Source organism: Monodelphis domestica, chromosome 4 (assembly GCF_027887165.1).
Source record: "Monodelphis domestica isolate mMonDom1 chromosome 4, mMonDom1.pri, whole genome shotgun sequence".
NCBI lineage: Eukaryota > Metazoa > Chordata > Mammalia > Didelphimorphia > Didelphidae > Monodelphis > Monodelphis domestica.
In genome coordinates, this window is record NC_077230.1 from 324,537,697 (window position 1) to 324,551,239 (window position 13,543).

A 13,543-nucleotide genomic window follows, 5' to 3' on the forward strand; every position below is an offset into this window, starting at 1 on the left:
AAGTCTTTGTCCTCAAAGAGCTTATTCTCTGATGAAGTAAAGAATGCATACACATAATAAATTGAGGTATATACAAAATAAATACAAAATGATTTCAGGAGAGGGCACTAATAGCTGGAGGAACAACAAAAACATTATTTAGAAGGTAACTTTTGAGCCTATTCTATTCTATTCTATTCTATTCTATTCTATTCTATTCTATTCTTCTAAATACTTTCTACTTTTAATGTTTGTCGATTCATTGTCAATATATGAAAATAATAAATCTGACTTTGTCTTTTGCAAATCACAAACTACTTTTACCTAGACGTTGTCAAATTTAAATTACACCCATTGTTTTTAAAGAATCCAGGCCAAGATTTTTCTGTTTTATATTTCATTTTAATGGGAATTTTGATTATCAACAAATTAAGGAATATAATTAGACATTTATGTGGGATAATAATAATATTCTTTAATTTGTAATATCACCCTACCATTGACCAGTCATGCACATTTATTTCTTTTTCCAATAGTGATATTAAATCCGTAGGATTTGTCCACACTCTCATCTGTTCCCCCTAGTCATTTTTGGCAGCAATTTGTGAGCTGTCTAGCCAGGGTCAAAGGGGCCTTTGGTTGCCACCGTGGAAAGGCAATGCTAACAGGCCCACATGATGCTGAAATCCAGGACCTTTGTCTCATTAGCATGGATCTCTAATCATGAGCTAGCCAACCATGGAAAAAGTGTGGCTGCATCAGTACATACTTTTTTGACTTGCAGCTCTTGGAACAAAAAAATCAAAGTACATATCTGACTTACGACTGCTGAGTGGTCTCACCTTTGTTATTGCAGCAGTACATTTGTTGAAATATTTTCATGATAGCTTTTGGGGTGGCTGGTAAAATGTTCTTTTCCTCTGACTTTAAAGCCATTCTGCGCAAGAATGATTATATTATCAATTGCAGTTGGAGATGACGATCTTGTAATATAATTTTTTATGATTCTGAAGGTGACAGATTTGTTATAATCATATTACTTTGGGAAATTGCATTTATCCAGGAAACATGTAATTGATAACTGAATATGATGATATAATATATCATCAATATATAAATAAATATATAATAATAAAGGGCAGAAAATAAGTAGGGTCTAATTTAAGTAGTTTGAGAATTTGTGCTTCATCATGCGATGGTGGGAAAAGAAAGACATTTGGTCCAGGAATATGCTATTCTTGAAATTTGTAGCTTTGAAGGTTTCTCTCCCATACCTATCTGCTGAAATTCTTCTCCCAGGAACAAGATCAGGTTTTCCCTGCTTTGTGAAGTCTTCTTTGATGATGTTCTCCCTCTCTAACCCCCAACTCTAGCACCACCACTGTCCAACAGCTGTAAGAGATCCCAGCTTCCTTGAATTTTGTAGGCATCTCTGCTTGATTCCCCCTATTTAATAATCACTAATTACTAGTTATTTGTAGGTGTGTTTTATATGTCTACTAAGATCCCAAAAAGTAACTTCCATTTTCATTTTTGCAACAATGTTTTGGCCCAGTATTTTGTATATAGTAGGCACTTAATAAATGCCAAATTACATTGTTTCTTCTCCAGAGATTTAATGAGAAGTAAGGGCATACTCATTTTGTCAAATGAAGTGGGATTAATCTTGATTTCAAGGCAGGGAAAGTCAGTTAATTTTGAAATTTATTCAGTCCTCAAGTGAATGATCACTTAATCCTGTTTTTTTTCAAAACAATGAATCAAACAATGTAATCATTGTTAAATGCCCCAAGTTACATTGGTGTTATTCAGGCATAACTATAAAGTCTGTAATCTTTTTTAGCTCTAAGGCTTCTATGAGAGTTACATAATGCCATTGAAGCTGCTGGCAGGTCTGAGTCTTGGAAGATGCCAAGAAGCAAGAGAATCACAGTGTGTGAGAAGACTGAGGGAAAGGAAGGGAGAGGCCCTTCCTCTGGTAATGGTGGTAAATGATAGGGAGAATTGTTCCATCAAATGTTTTGAACAGTACAGGTTGCTGCATTTGGCAGGATGTTATGGAATCAGAGAATTATTTTGTTTCCAGAAGCAAATTTTGCCTCACGACCAGTACATATTGTGAATCTGTCTGACATTCTGTGTTTGTCTCTTCATCTCTCCAAATATATGCATATTCTGAGCTGAATAATCAAATAAGCACATATAGTAGAGAGCCAATTTTGGTCTAAAGGTAAAGAAAGTAAACAAATTTGCCTAGTTGGTGCTGAGGCTCCTGATTTCATGTAGAATCAATATTCTCAGACTACAGTAGTATTAGTTATATCTTTTCTGAAAAGCATCAAAAGATATAGGAATTATGGATACATCATGGAAAAAAAATCAGAGCCAATAGCAGTCATACAAGCTCCCCATGACATTTTCTGTCCTCCTTAGAGGCTTTTCTATGAACAAAGGAAGACAGTGCATTCTTTCCTTTGGACTTCCAGCAGGTTTGGGGGAGGGAATTTCTTTAATTGTAAACTTATATTTGGTGTGTTTCCGGGTGAAAATATACTCTTTAGGCCTGCCCTCTGCAAATTTGTATTTGTAGGTTTGTGGGCCCAAACCTAAATACCAAATTGAAGCCAGTGTTCAAGAAAATCTTTCCACATTCAGTTCTGAACTTCTGTTTATAAAATTAAGCTACTTGCTATGCCTAGTAACATTTTAATATGGGCTGTGTCAACTTCTGTAATGCTGAAAAGTTGGTAAATAGTGTGAAGTTTTTAAAAAATATATTGATTTTTGCAAGCATGTTATGTGGATTTTTCTCTTTTTTTAGTTATCATTTCTGTGGTCTTACAAAAGTGTTTTCTTGACATCTGTCTTCTAAATTGTATGATTCATTAGCCCAAATTTGGATAACCTTATTTTTCATTCCATTTTCCATGAGTCAGAGCTAAGTCTGGCTATTGTTTGTTGTTGTCTGTGTTCTTTACATGGCCTGTCTGTATTTTACATCATTTTTCTGCTTTGTATTTTTCATTTCTCCTCCAGTCATTTTAGGAACCTCTGTCTAGTTTTTAATGAAACCTAGACAGCTATGGCTCATGAAATTCTCAAAGACCAAGGTTTTAATGTAAAAAATTCCTCACACTTAATTAGTAAAGTTAAACAATCTTGTTCCCCTCAACCCTTTCCCTACCATTTTAAGAACTAAAGCTCTCAGGAAGTCTGTATTAGCTGGAGTGAAGACAGACCCTTGCTTCTTTACTGTTAAGTACTGATGGATTTTTCTACCATTTCATAAATCTTCATTTGATAGTATGACTTAGAAAGATAGCTAGAATTCATAAAATACACCTAGAACAATTAGTATAGATGTAGATGAGGTATATTAATAGAGATGATAATTTGGAAATTTATTAATTTTCACGACCATTAGCAAGATGTCTTGATTCCAGGAACCAAAAGTACATTGTTTTTTCTTTTGTGAATCTTAGGATCTCAAATTTTGAAGGGACACAAGAATCTTGAAATCCAATCATCTTCAAAGTTTGATTCCCTTAAAAAAACAAGAATAAAAAACCCCTTGTCAGTAAAAAAGTAATAGTAATAATAATGGTTAGCATGTATAAAGCACTTCAAGTTTTGCAAAGTAATTTACATGTTATTTCATTTGATCCTCTCAACCCTGTGAGGTAGGCACTATTATTATCATCATTTTACATTTGAGCAAATTTAGGGCAAGCGCTAACTAAGTATCCGTGGGAGGACTTGAAGTAAATTTCCCTAACTTTGAGTCCACCACTCTCCACTATCACTAGTGTTCTCTTCTAAATCTAAAAACATTTTCTCAATCTTCATTTTTCTTGACTTCTTTGTAGCCATTGACACTATCTATCATTTTCTTTTTGATATTATCTTATATTTGTTGGTCCTACCTATTTGAATGTTTCTACTCTGTCTCCTTGGCTACATATTCATCCAAGTCATGCCCATTAACTATGACTGTCCCTTAAGACTGTCTTGGGACTTCATCTAGTCTCCCTCTATACTATTTCACTTGGTAGTCTCATCAGCTCCCATGGATTCAACTATAATAATTTTGTAGATGATTCTAATATTTATCTATCTAGCCCTAAACTCTCTCCTGACTTCCAATCTCATATCTCCAACTGCCTATCTTAACCTGGGTGAGTCATAGACATTTTAAACTCAAAATAGCCAAAGCTAAATTCATCTTTCCGCTAAAACGCTCCTTTTCCCGACTTTCCTATTATTGTCCAGAGACAATATTCTAGTGTACAGGCTTACAACTTAGTTGTCATCCTTAACTCCTCACTCTCTCTCATTCCTGTCACCCATGCCCCATTCAATCAGTTGCCAAGTCTGTCATTTCTACCTTCTCAACATCTCTCTTAAATGACCCCTTCTTCCTTTTGATACTGCTACCATCCTGGTTCAAGCTTTGCATCTGGATCATTTCAATGACCTGGTTGGTCTCCATACTTCGAGTCTATTTTCACTCTAATTTTTCCGCCATTTAGCTGTCAAAATTATCTTCCTAAAGATCCTGCTACCTCTTCCCTCTCAATGAATAAACTATAGTTTCTTCCTATTGCAAGTAAGAAAAACTATAAAATTCTCTGTTTAGCTTTTAAAGCTTTTAATAATATGATTCTTTCCTACCTTCCCAGTCTTCTTTCACTTTACTCTTGCCCATGTGTTCTGTGATTGAACAGCACTGTCTTGATTGCTTTTCCTTGTACAAGATACTCCAGTTTGGGCAATTTCATGGGCTATCTCCTATTCCTGAAATTCTTTCCCTTTTCATTTCTGCCTCTTAGCTTCCTTTAAGTCTCGACTAACATCCAACCTTCCAAAAGAAGGAAAGTCCAAAAAATTCCCCATAACATTTAAAAAGCCCTTAATACATGCCAGGTACTGTGCTAAACATAGCTTTTCTTTGGAGGTAGGTTAAAAGAAATGTATCTATGGGACAAATAAAGGATTCGTTTAATATGTTCCTAGATCTTTCTTAAATGGACTTTGATGATATAATCTTATCAACTATTTCTTGGAGGTTGACCTTTCTTCCCCAATATTTCTTGAATTTGTCCCTTTCTATCACTTTACAAAATCATCACTCTAGTTTAAGCCCTCTCCTTAAACTACAATAATAATATCCCACCTGGTCTTTCCAAGTCATCTTCCTTTGCTAATCCATCTTCTATATGTGTGACACAAAACAACATATTTAAAGCAGTTCTTAAAATTTCAATTTATTGCTTAATAATCTCCAGTGACTGTGAATTACCATTCTCTTCCACTTCTTTCTTAAAGTCCTTGGTAACATTAATCCATTCTTCCTCTCCAGACATATTGTGAGGAATTCATGAGTGATATAATGAGAAGGAACATAAGCACTTAATAGATCTTGAATCAGGCAGAATATGGCTCCCCTGTGCCATAGTGCTATAGTGCCATATGTATGAGTGGTAGATTGCTCATACAATGGGATGCATATTCCTACTAGGAGTCCAAATCTCTGAATCTTTACTCATATCTAGTTATTGTTGTTGGGCAGATTCATAGGACTGATTGGGAGGGGGCTCTTAGAGACACTAGCCCCTACGTGGTTGGGACCAGGGGTATCAAACTCAAATAGAAATGGATTTCTGTGCACTGTATATTGACTTAGAAAACAAACTAACATTATATGTGTATTTTTGTTTATTCTATTATATATTTTCCAATTGTATTTTACTTTGGTGCAGGTCCAACTAAGGAGTTTTGTAGGTCACAAGAACGTTTTAATTTAGGACAGGTTGCTAACCTTGCATACCTGGATTAGATAAAGTTTTCTAATAGGATTGTGATGAGCAGGACTTTGTGTTTCTTGCCTAAATTAACTGTACTAAACCCACATTGGATATATGGAACTTCCTAGTAAATAGGCAGATCAATTAGTGATCAAACATAGAATCACTTGGGCCTAGAAATAGGGCAGTGATCATTTTTTCTATGTCATTCCTCATCATCTACTCTACAATCCAGCTAAATTGGCCTTCTTACTGTCCCTTGTATACGTTTCCTCTCCCACTTACATATCTTTCCATACTCTGTCTAGAATATACTCTCTTGTAACCTTCACCTCTTAAAATCTTCCTTTTCCTTCAAAATTCAGCTTTTACATGAGACCTTTTCTGCTCTTCCCAGTGGCTAGTGCCACCCCCTACCTCCACTCAAAATCGCCTTAATTTTGTGAGTAATATTTTAGGAATTCTTACATATATAGTCTCTTTTGATGATACACATTTGTTCATGTTATCACCATTAATAAAATGCAAACCCCTTCAAACCTAAGACTTTTATTTTTCTCTGTATGTCTCTATCATCAAGGTAACATAGTTCACTTTATGTATTATGTATTTAAAATACCCTGCTTCTAGTTTCATAAATACTGCTTCTGTTTGGCATTTAAAGTCAGTGAGGTTACTCTCTTTAATGAACTCTGTGGCTCAGTAAGATTGTCTCTCTCGCTATATCTCACTTCTGATGTTCCATTTCCTATTTTCAAAACTTTGCTCTAGTTGTTTCCCATGCCTGGAATGTATCAAATCTGCCTTTCAGAACTTTTAATTTCCTTTGAATTTCAGCTTCTATCACCTTCCACACAAAGCCTTTCCAGTTCCCTCAGTTTTTCTTGTGCCTTTTCTCTCCTAATTAATTGGTATTTCCCTTCTATATATTTTACATGTGCTTACATTTGTGCATTTTGTCTCCCTCAGTAGAAAGTAAGCTCTTTTAGTGAAAGGAATACCTGAATTGGAGCTTTGTAGTCTTAGTGACTTGCATGATGCTGACTGTATAGTAGGTACTTTTAAAATGGTGGTTAATTGATTTCAGCATTGATTGTCACTATAGTAAGAATTCCCTTGGGGAATCTGTTGTGAATCATTTCAGTTGTGTCCAACCCTTTGTGACCCCATTTTGGGGTTTTATTGGCACTGAACAACTGGAGTGGTTTGCTATTTCCTTCTCTAGCTCATTTTACAAATGAGGAACTGAGGCAGAATTAAGTGAGTTGCCTAGGGTCATTGTAAATATCTGAGGTCCCATTATGTACAGGTGCAGGACCCTGAATTCAGGGATGTCCTTCTGAAAGGGAAAGCCTTTTCCAAGGAGCTTAAAATAGCTGCCTTGCCTGTTCTTAGGGAGCGCCTCATCCCTGATAGAAGGAAATCTACTTCCAATAGTTCTAATGTACTAAACATATATCTTTGTGCTGCTGTTTAAATGAAACACCCCTTTGTAAATTTAAGTAAGATCTAGGTTCATTATTACATCAGAATTTGTTTGCCCCAGTTGTTTCCCATGTAAATTTAGTTTTGATTGTAAATTTAAGATCTAGGTTCATTATTACATCAGAATTTGTTTGCCCCAGTTGTTTCCCACGTAAATTTAATTTTGATTGTAAATTTAAGATCTAGGTTCATTATTACATCAGAATTTGTTTGCCCCAGTTGTTTCCCATGTAAATTTAATTTTGATTGTAAATTTAAGATCTAGGTTCATTATTACATCAGAATTTGTTTGCCCCAGTTGTTTCCCATGTAAATTTAATTTTGATTGTAAATTTAAGATCTAGGTTCATTATTACATCAGAATTTGTTTGCCCCAGTTGTTTCCCATGTAAATTTAGTTTTGATTGTAAATTTAAGATCTAGGTTCATTATTACATCAGAATTTGTTTGCCCCAGTTGTTTCCCATGTAAATTTAATTTTGATTGTAAATTTAAGATCTAGGTTCATTATTACATCAGAATTTGTTTGCCCCAGTTGTTTCCCATGTAAATTTAGTTTTGATTGGAAATTTAAGATTTAGGTTCATTATTACATTGAAAGAGAGCAGATTCTGAGCCTACCGAGGAAATGAGTGGCGCAGTCACTAGGAAAGATCCTTCTCTGTCCTTGTCTAAAGTTGACCCTGTATGGTTACCACATAGACAGATATAAAAGAAAATTGGAGAAGGCAAAGGAACCATTTCCTGCCTTACCATCAAGTAGTGATGTGGGCAATTACATCTAAGTACCACGGGGCAGTGGTATGTGGCCCTGTTGTAGTATTTTTCGTATTGTTATTGTTTGTTATTTGAAACTAATGAGGTCCTGTCCCCTTATTAACAGAAAAGCATGTTGTGTTTGATCCTGCAGTTGCCATTTAGATGGAAAGTGAGTATCCTGAGAACGAAGAGGTGGAAGAGGGACCTCAGACAAACACTTACTCGATGGCCCTCTAAATCAAAGTCAAAGGAGTTGCCCTGCTCTAGCGGTGCCATTCTTTATCTCTACCAGACAGGGATGTGAGCCTCTAAAACTTCACAGTAATGCAGGGACTCTTTTATCTTGCCCAGGCCTTTGGAGGCCCGATGGAAGGGGTAGATTGTAGGAATTGAGGAATGAATGGCAACATACATGCAGTAACTAATAAGGAACTTAACACTAGATGAATGATCTGGTTTAGAGGTGGGTACCTCACAGGCAACCACTAGAAGAAGAGAAGTCTCTTCAACAACATATGGAGTCTCCTCAAACCTTTCAGAACCACTTTCAGCTTTTGTGGGAGGAAAGGGTTTCTTCCTTTAGTTACACTATGTTTTTCAAAGAGTCTAAGTTCCCCTGGTGCTGCACCCATTATTTTATTGTATTTATTTCATTTTACTTATTTACCTTCAGTTTTGAAATCAATACTAAGGATAGGTTTCAAGGCAGAAGATCAATAAAGGCAAGGCAATTGGGATTAAGTGATTTTCCTAGGGTCACACAGCCAGAAAATGTTTAAGGTCAGATTTGAACCCAGGATCTCCCTTCTGTAAGGCCTGACTCTCAACCCCCTGAGCCACCTAGCTGCACTCATCATTGTATTTTTGTGTAACTACTTAGGAGGCAGCTGGATGGCACATATGGATAGAGGCCTGAAGTGAGGAAGATCTGAATTCAAATCTGGTCTCAGATACATGCTCCCTGTGTGATCCTGGACAAGTCATTTAATCCTGTTTACCTCAGTTTCCTCACCCATAAAAACTGCTGGAAGAAGAAATGGTAAACCACTCTGGTATCTGCCTAGAAAACCCCAAATGATGTCACAGAAAGTCAGACTTAAGAAAAATGATGGTTTAATTGTATACTTAAGTTCTAAGTGTGTTATTGTATCACACTAGAACTGATTTTGAGTTTCTACCCAGCATAGAATCCCAATGTGTGACTTAATATAAACCCTATTGAATTTCATTTTTTATTACATTCAGCCCAGTGTTATAGCCTGGCAAGATCCCATATGTTTTTGATCTACCTCAACTTTGGGATCCTCTGAAAACTGGATAAGTTTACCGCCTATGTCTTCACCCAAGTCACTGATAAAAATCTTCACCAGAACAGGGGCACATGATAAATGTGAGATTTTTATTACTAATAGTTTCTTAACTTTAGAAAAACAAAGTCATCAGTTTTTTGAAAGTCCTTCTCAGTCCTTCATATTGTAGTCATCCTTTCATTGAGGGCTCAGATACAAGTAGTATTGAGCAACTGCTTTGTTTTGCTCATCTTCCATCAGCCTGCATTTTTGTGTGCAATGTTATAAAACGATGAGTCACTGAGCACATTTAGAACAAAATACCACGCTAAACAAATCATCAGAAAATGAATTAGTCTTTCTCTAGGGCATCTGAGAATCTTTTCTACCTGATTTACTGGCACATGGTAATTATTTTTCACTTGCTATGTCTTTACTTCTATCAGAGACCAGCAGTATCTTAGACTTTTTGTAAAAGTAAACAAGACCAATCTATATTTCCTATTTCCCAGGAAACTAAAGGGAAACTCTGTCTTGAAAATCACCCTTCTCTATGTAACATCCCCCCTCATTTCACTCTTAACAAATTTTAGAAATTAACAACATTCGCATTTTTCTCTTGGGTAGCTTTCTAAATCCTAATGGAAAGCAGATCTGGAAACCATGAAAAAGTAATTAAGTTACTTGATTATACTTTAAAATAAATAAGTGAATCCAATGTTATTTGGTGTGGGGGAGCCATTTCAACATTTCCTTGACTTTTCCTTGATTATTTCTTCAAAGAAAACATCATGCTAAGGGCTTTCTTTGTGCTATTCATATAGGATGCCCTTCAAATTGGCTACTGATCCTTCTTTCATTTTGCCTGGAGGGGACTAGCAAATTTCTTTCAGTTGACATAAAACCATTTGGAAATAATCTCTAGATTTTTGAAGTCAGGCAAGGAAAGAAAGAATGGACCTTGGTAAGAGAATTGGCTATATAGTCAGAGAATATGGGTTCATATTTATGTGATGGTTGTCTTATGACTTTGGTCAACTTAATAACCTTGGGTTTCATTTTCCTTATCTGTAAAATGAAATATTTGAACAGTCCCTTCCCAGCATAAGTCCATTATCCAATGATCTTTTTGCCTGAAGAGCTTTAAATGGACAAATTTATGGTATATATTAAATTGACCAAATACACATGACACTTTACAGATAAGTCTTTCTAATGAATTGCCTCATTTTGACCCCTAAGCACTCTTGTTGGGAGGGAGATTATCTCTGTTTTGAAAATGAATAAATTGAGGCTGAAAATTTAAATGATTCAACCAAGGCTACCTAGATTGTACATGGTGGAACCAGGTCTCACATTGTAGTCTTGTGACTCCAAATTGATTACATTTGGCTTCTATATAATCTCATTTAAATATCATCATTCAGAGTTTAAAAATTGGTTTGTTTTTTCAGTGGATTGGGAGATTAGAAAAGAATAGATTCCTGTAGAGCCTCTAGAGTAATGTTTAAAAAAATTTGTGTGATCAGTTCCTAAAGAACAGCTTAAGTATGGAAAGTTGAAAAAAAGCTGTGTTTCACTTTTGGATAGTACACTAAGAGATTCTGTGTGGAGGGACACAGTCACAGAAGAACAAACTGTTTTCATTTTTGTTTTTCATGTGCTTTTGGCTCAATTCTAGCCTTCATAAGCTAAGATAATTCAGAACTGCCTTGAATATGAAGTTTTATTGGGTAATATATTAAAATACACTTTATCTTTAAACACATTTCTTATCACTGAAACTACATGACTACAAGAGGTTAAAAATGAACTAGGGGTAGAAAAGTAGCACTTAAGTAGCATGTCATTTCCCCTCTTATCTTTTTTCTACCCAAATTGCCTTATATGTTTTCACATACAGGTTATATATAATTGTATTTATTGTACATGTTTTCTGATAGGATGTAAGGTTTTTGAGGACTATTTTCTTTTTAGTTTTCTAACCTTTACTTTCCTTTGAAAATGACTTCTAAATATCACACTAGTTTTATTTACCACTACCACCACTACTACCACCACCATCACCACCACTTGCTTCTACTACTACTACTACTACTATTACTACTACTACTACTACTAAATAGACCATAAAATATTTGAAAAGTGTCCTAATGAAAACGTATTTAGTATTAATAATACTGAGAGCCTGTCAAACAAAGGCAGCTATAGAAACAACATTTTTCCATCAATAAGGTAGAAAATTGATAGACATTTTTAGAGCATGAAATAAACAGGTAAAAAATGCAAAGTAATACTTTTGGAATAAGCAGACCTCTAAAAGCGAATAGCTATGATATACTATTGTCTATTGTAACTGAATTTGTTTAAATGAAAATTACATCCTGATGGAACTGATAAAGTTACTAAGTTCCAAGAATGGCATCCAGAAACTTTCCATGGATGAAATATATCTTTTTTTAAACATTATTTTATTTGGTCATTTCTGAACATTATTCATTGGAGACAAAGATCATTTTCTTTTCCTCCCCCCCCCCCCTCCCATAGCCGACGCGTGATTCCCCTGGGTATCACATGTGTTCTTGATTTGAACCCATTTCCATGTTGTTGGTATTTGCATTAGAGTGTTCATTTAGAGTCTCTCCTCAGACACGTCCCCTCAACCCCTGTAGTCAAGCAGTTGCTTTTGCTCGGTGTTTTTACTTCCACAGTTTGTCTTCTGCTTGTGGATAGGGTTTTTTCTCCTAGATCCCTGCAGAATGATCAGGGACATTACATTGCCACTAATGGAGAAGTCCATTATGTTCAATTGTACCACTGTGTATCCATCTCTGTGTACAATGTTTTCCTGGTTCTGCTCCTTTTGCTCTGCATCACTTCCTGGAGGCTGTTCCAGTCTCCATGGAATTCCTCCACTTTATTATTCCTTTTAGCACAATAGTATTCCATCACCAACATATACCACAATTTGCTCAGCCATTCCCCACTTGAAGGGCATCCCCTCATTTTCCAATTTTTGGCCACCACAAAGAGCGCAGCTATGAATATTTTTGTACAAGTCTTTTTCCTTATTATCTCTTTGGGGTACAAACCCAGCAGTGCTATGGCTGGATCAAAGGGCAGACAGTCTTTTATCGCCCTTTGGGCATAGTTCCAAATTGCCCTCCCACCAGCAATGAATTAGTGTCCCAACTTTGCCACATCCCCTCCAGCATTCATTATTTTCCTTTGCTGTCATATTAGCCAATCTGCTAGGTGTGAGGTGATACCTCAGAGTTGTTCTGATTTGCATCTCTCTGATTATAAGAGATTTAGAACACTTTTTTATGTGCTTATTAATAGTTTTGATTTCTTTATCTGAAAATTGCCTATTCATGTCCCTTGCCCAATTATCTATTGGAGAATGGCTTGGTTTTTTGTACAATTGACTTAGCTCTTTGTAAATTTGAGTAATTAAACCTTTGTCAGAGATTTTTATGAAGATTGTTTCCCAATTTGTTGCTTCCCTTCTGATTTTAGTTATATTGGTTTTGTTTGTACAAAACCTTTTTAATTTGATGTATTCCAGATAATTTATTTTGTAACTCTTTCTAAGTCTTGCTTGGCTTTAAAATGGATGAAATATATCTTCATGAATTTAGGAACAAGCATTTAAGAAATGGCTCAAATATATGGATTTGTTTGGGGTATAAAATTTGTACTTGCCTGGATGTGAAGTTGAGAAAAAAAGCCCAATGAGAAAAATTACTCCCATCTCTATTTCCCTCCTTTGGAATGTGGATGTTGTCAGGTGGGCATAACCCTACCCTTTCTCTTTCCATTAGATATGGTTACCACCCTTGACTCTACCCCTACAGAGAACTTTCTCTGAAGACAGGAAGGGAGATAGGAAAGATGAGTGAATGGGGTCATGTCATCATTATTATCATTTTCATCATCATCAATGATGACAATACAAATAACAGAGCACAACGCTAAGCACTGGATAAGCATAGCCTTGCCTCATTTAGCGAAATGATGCTCTGACTCATTTTAGCCTGTCAGGTAAAAGGAAAATCCTGGATCCGTTATAATCTAGCCTTTTGGGAAGTTTGTCCAAAAAGTAATAATTTGAAACTTGAGGAGCTAGGTGGCTTAACAATTGGAGAGCTAGGCCTGGAGGTCTTGGGTTCTAATTTGGCCTTAGACACTTCCTAGCTGTCTGACCCTGAGCAAGTCACTTAACCC

At 35.8% G+C, this 13,543-nt stretch overlaps 1 protein-coding gene across 2 annotated transcripts in view; it reads left to right on the top strand.

Moving 5' to 3' along the window:
- NOX4 (NADPH oxidase 4) overlaps positions 1 to 13,543 on the top strand; it is a 239,064-nt gene that overhangs the window by 129,383 nt on the left and 96,138 nt on the right. The gene's annotated exons all lie outside the window — the stretch shown is intronic.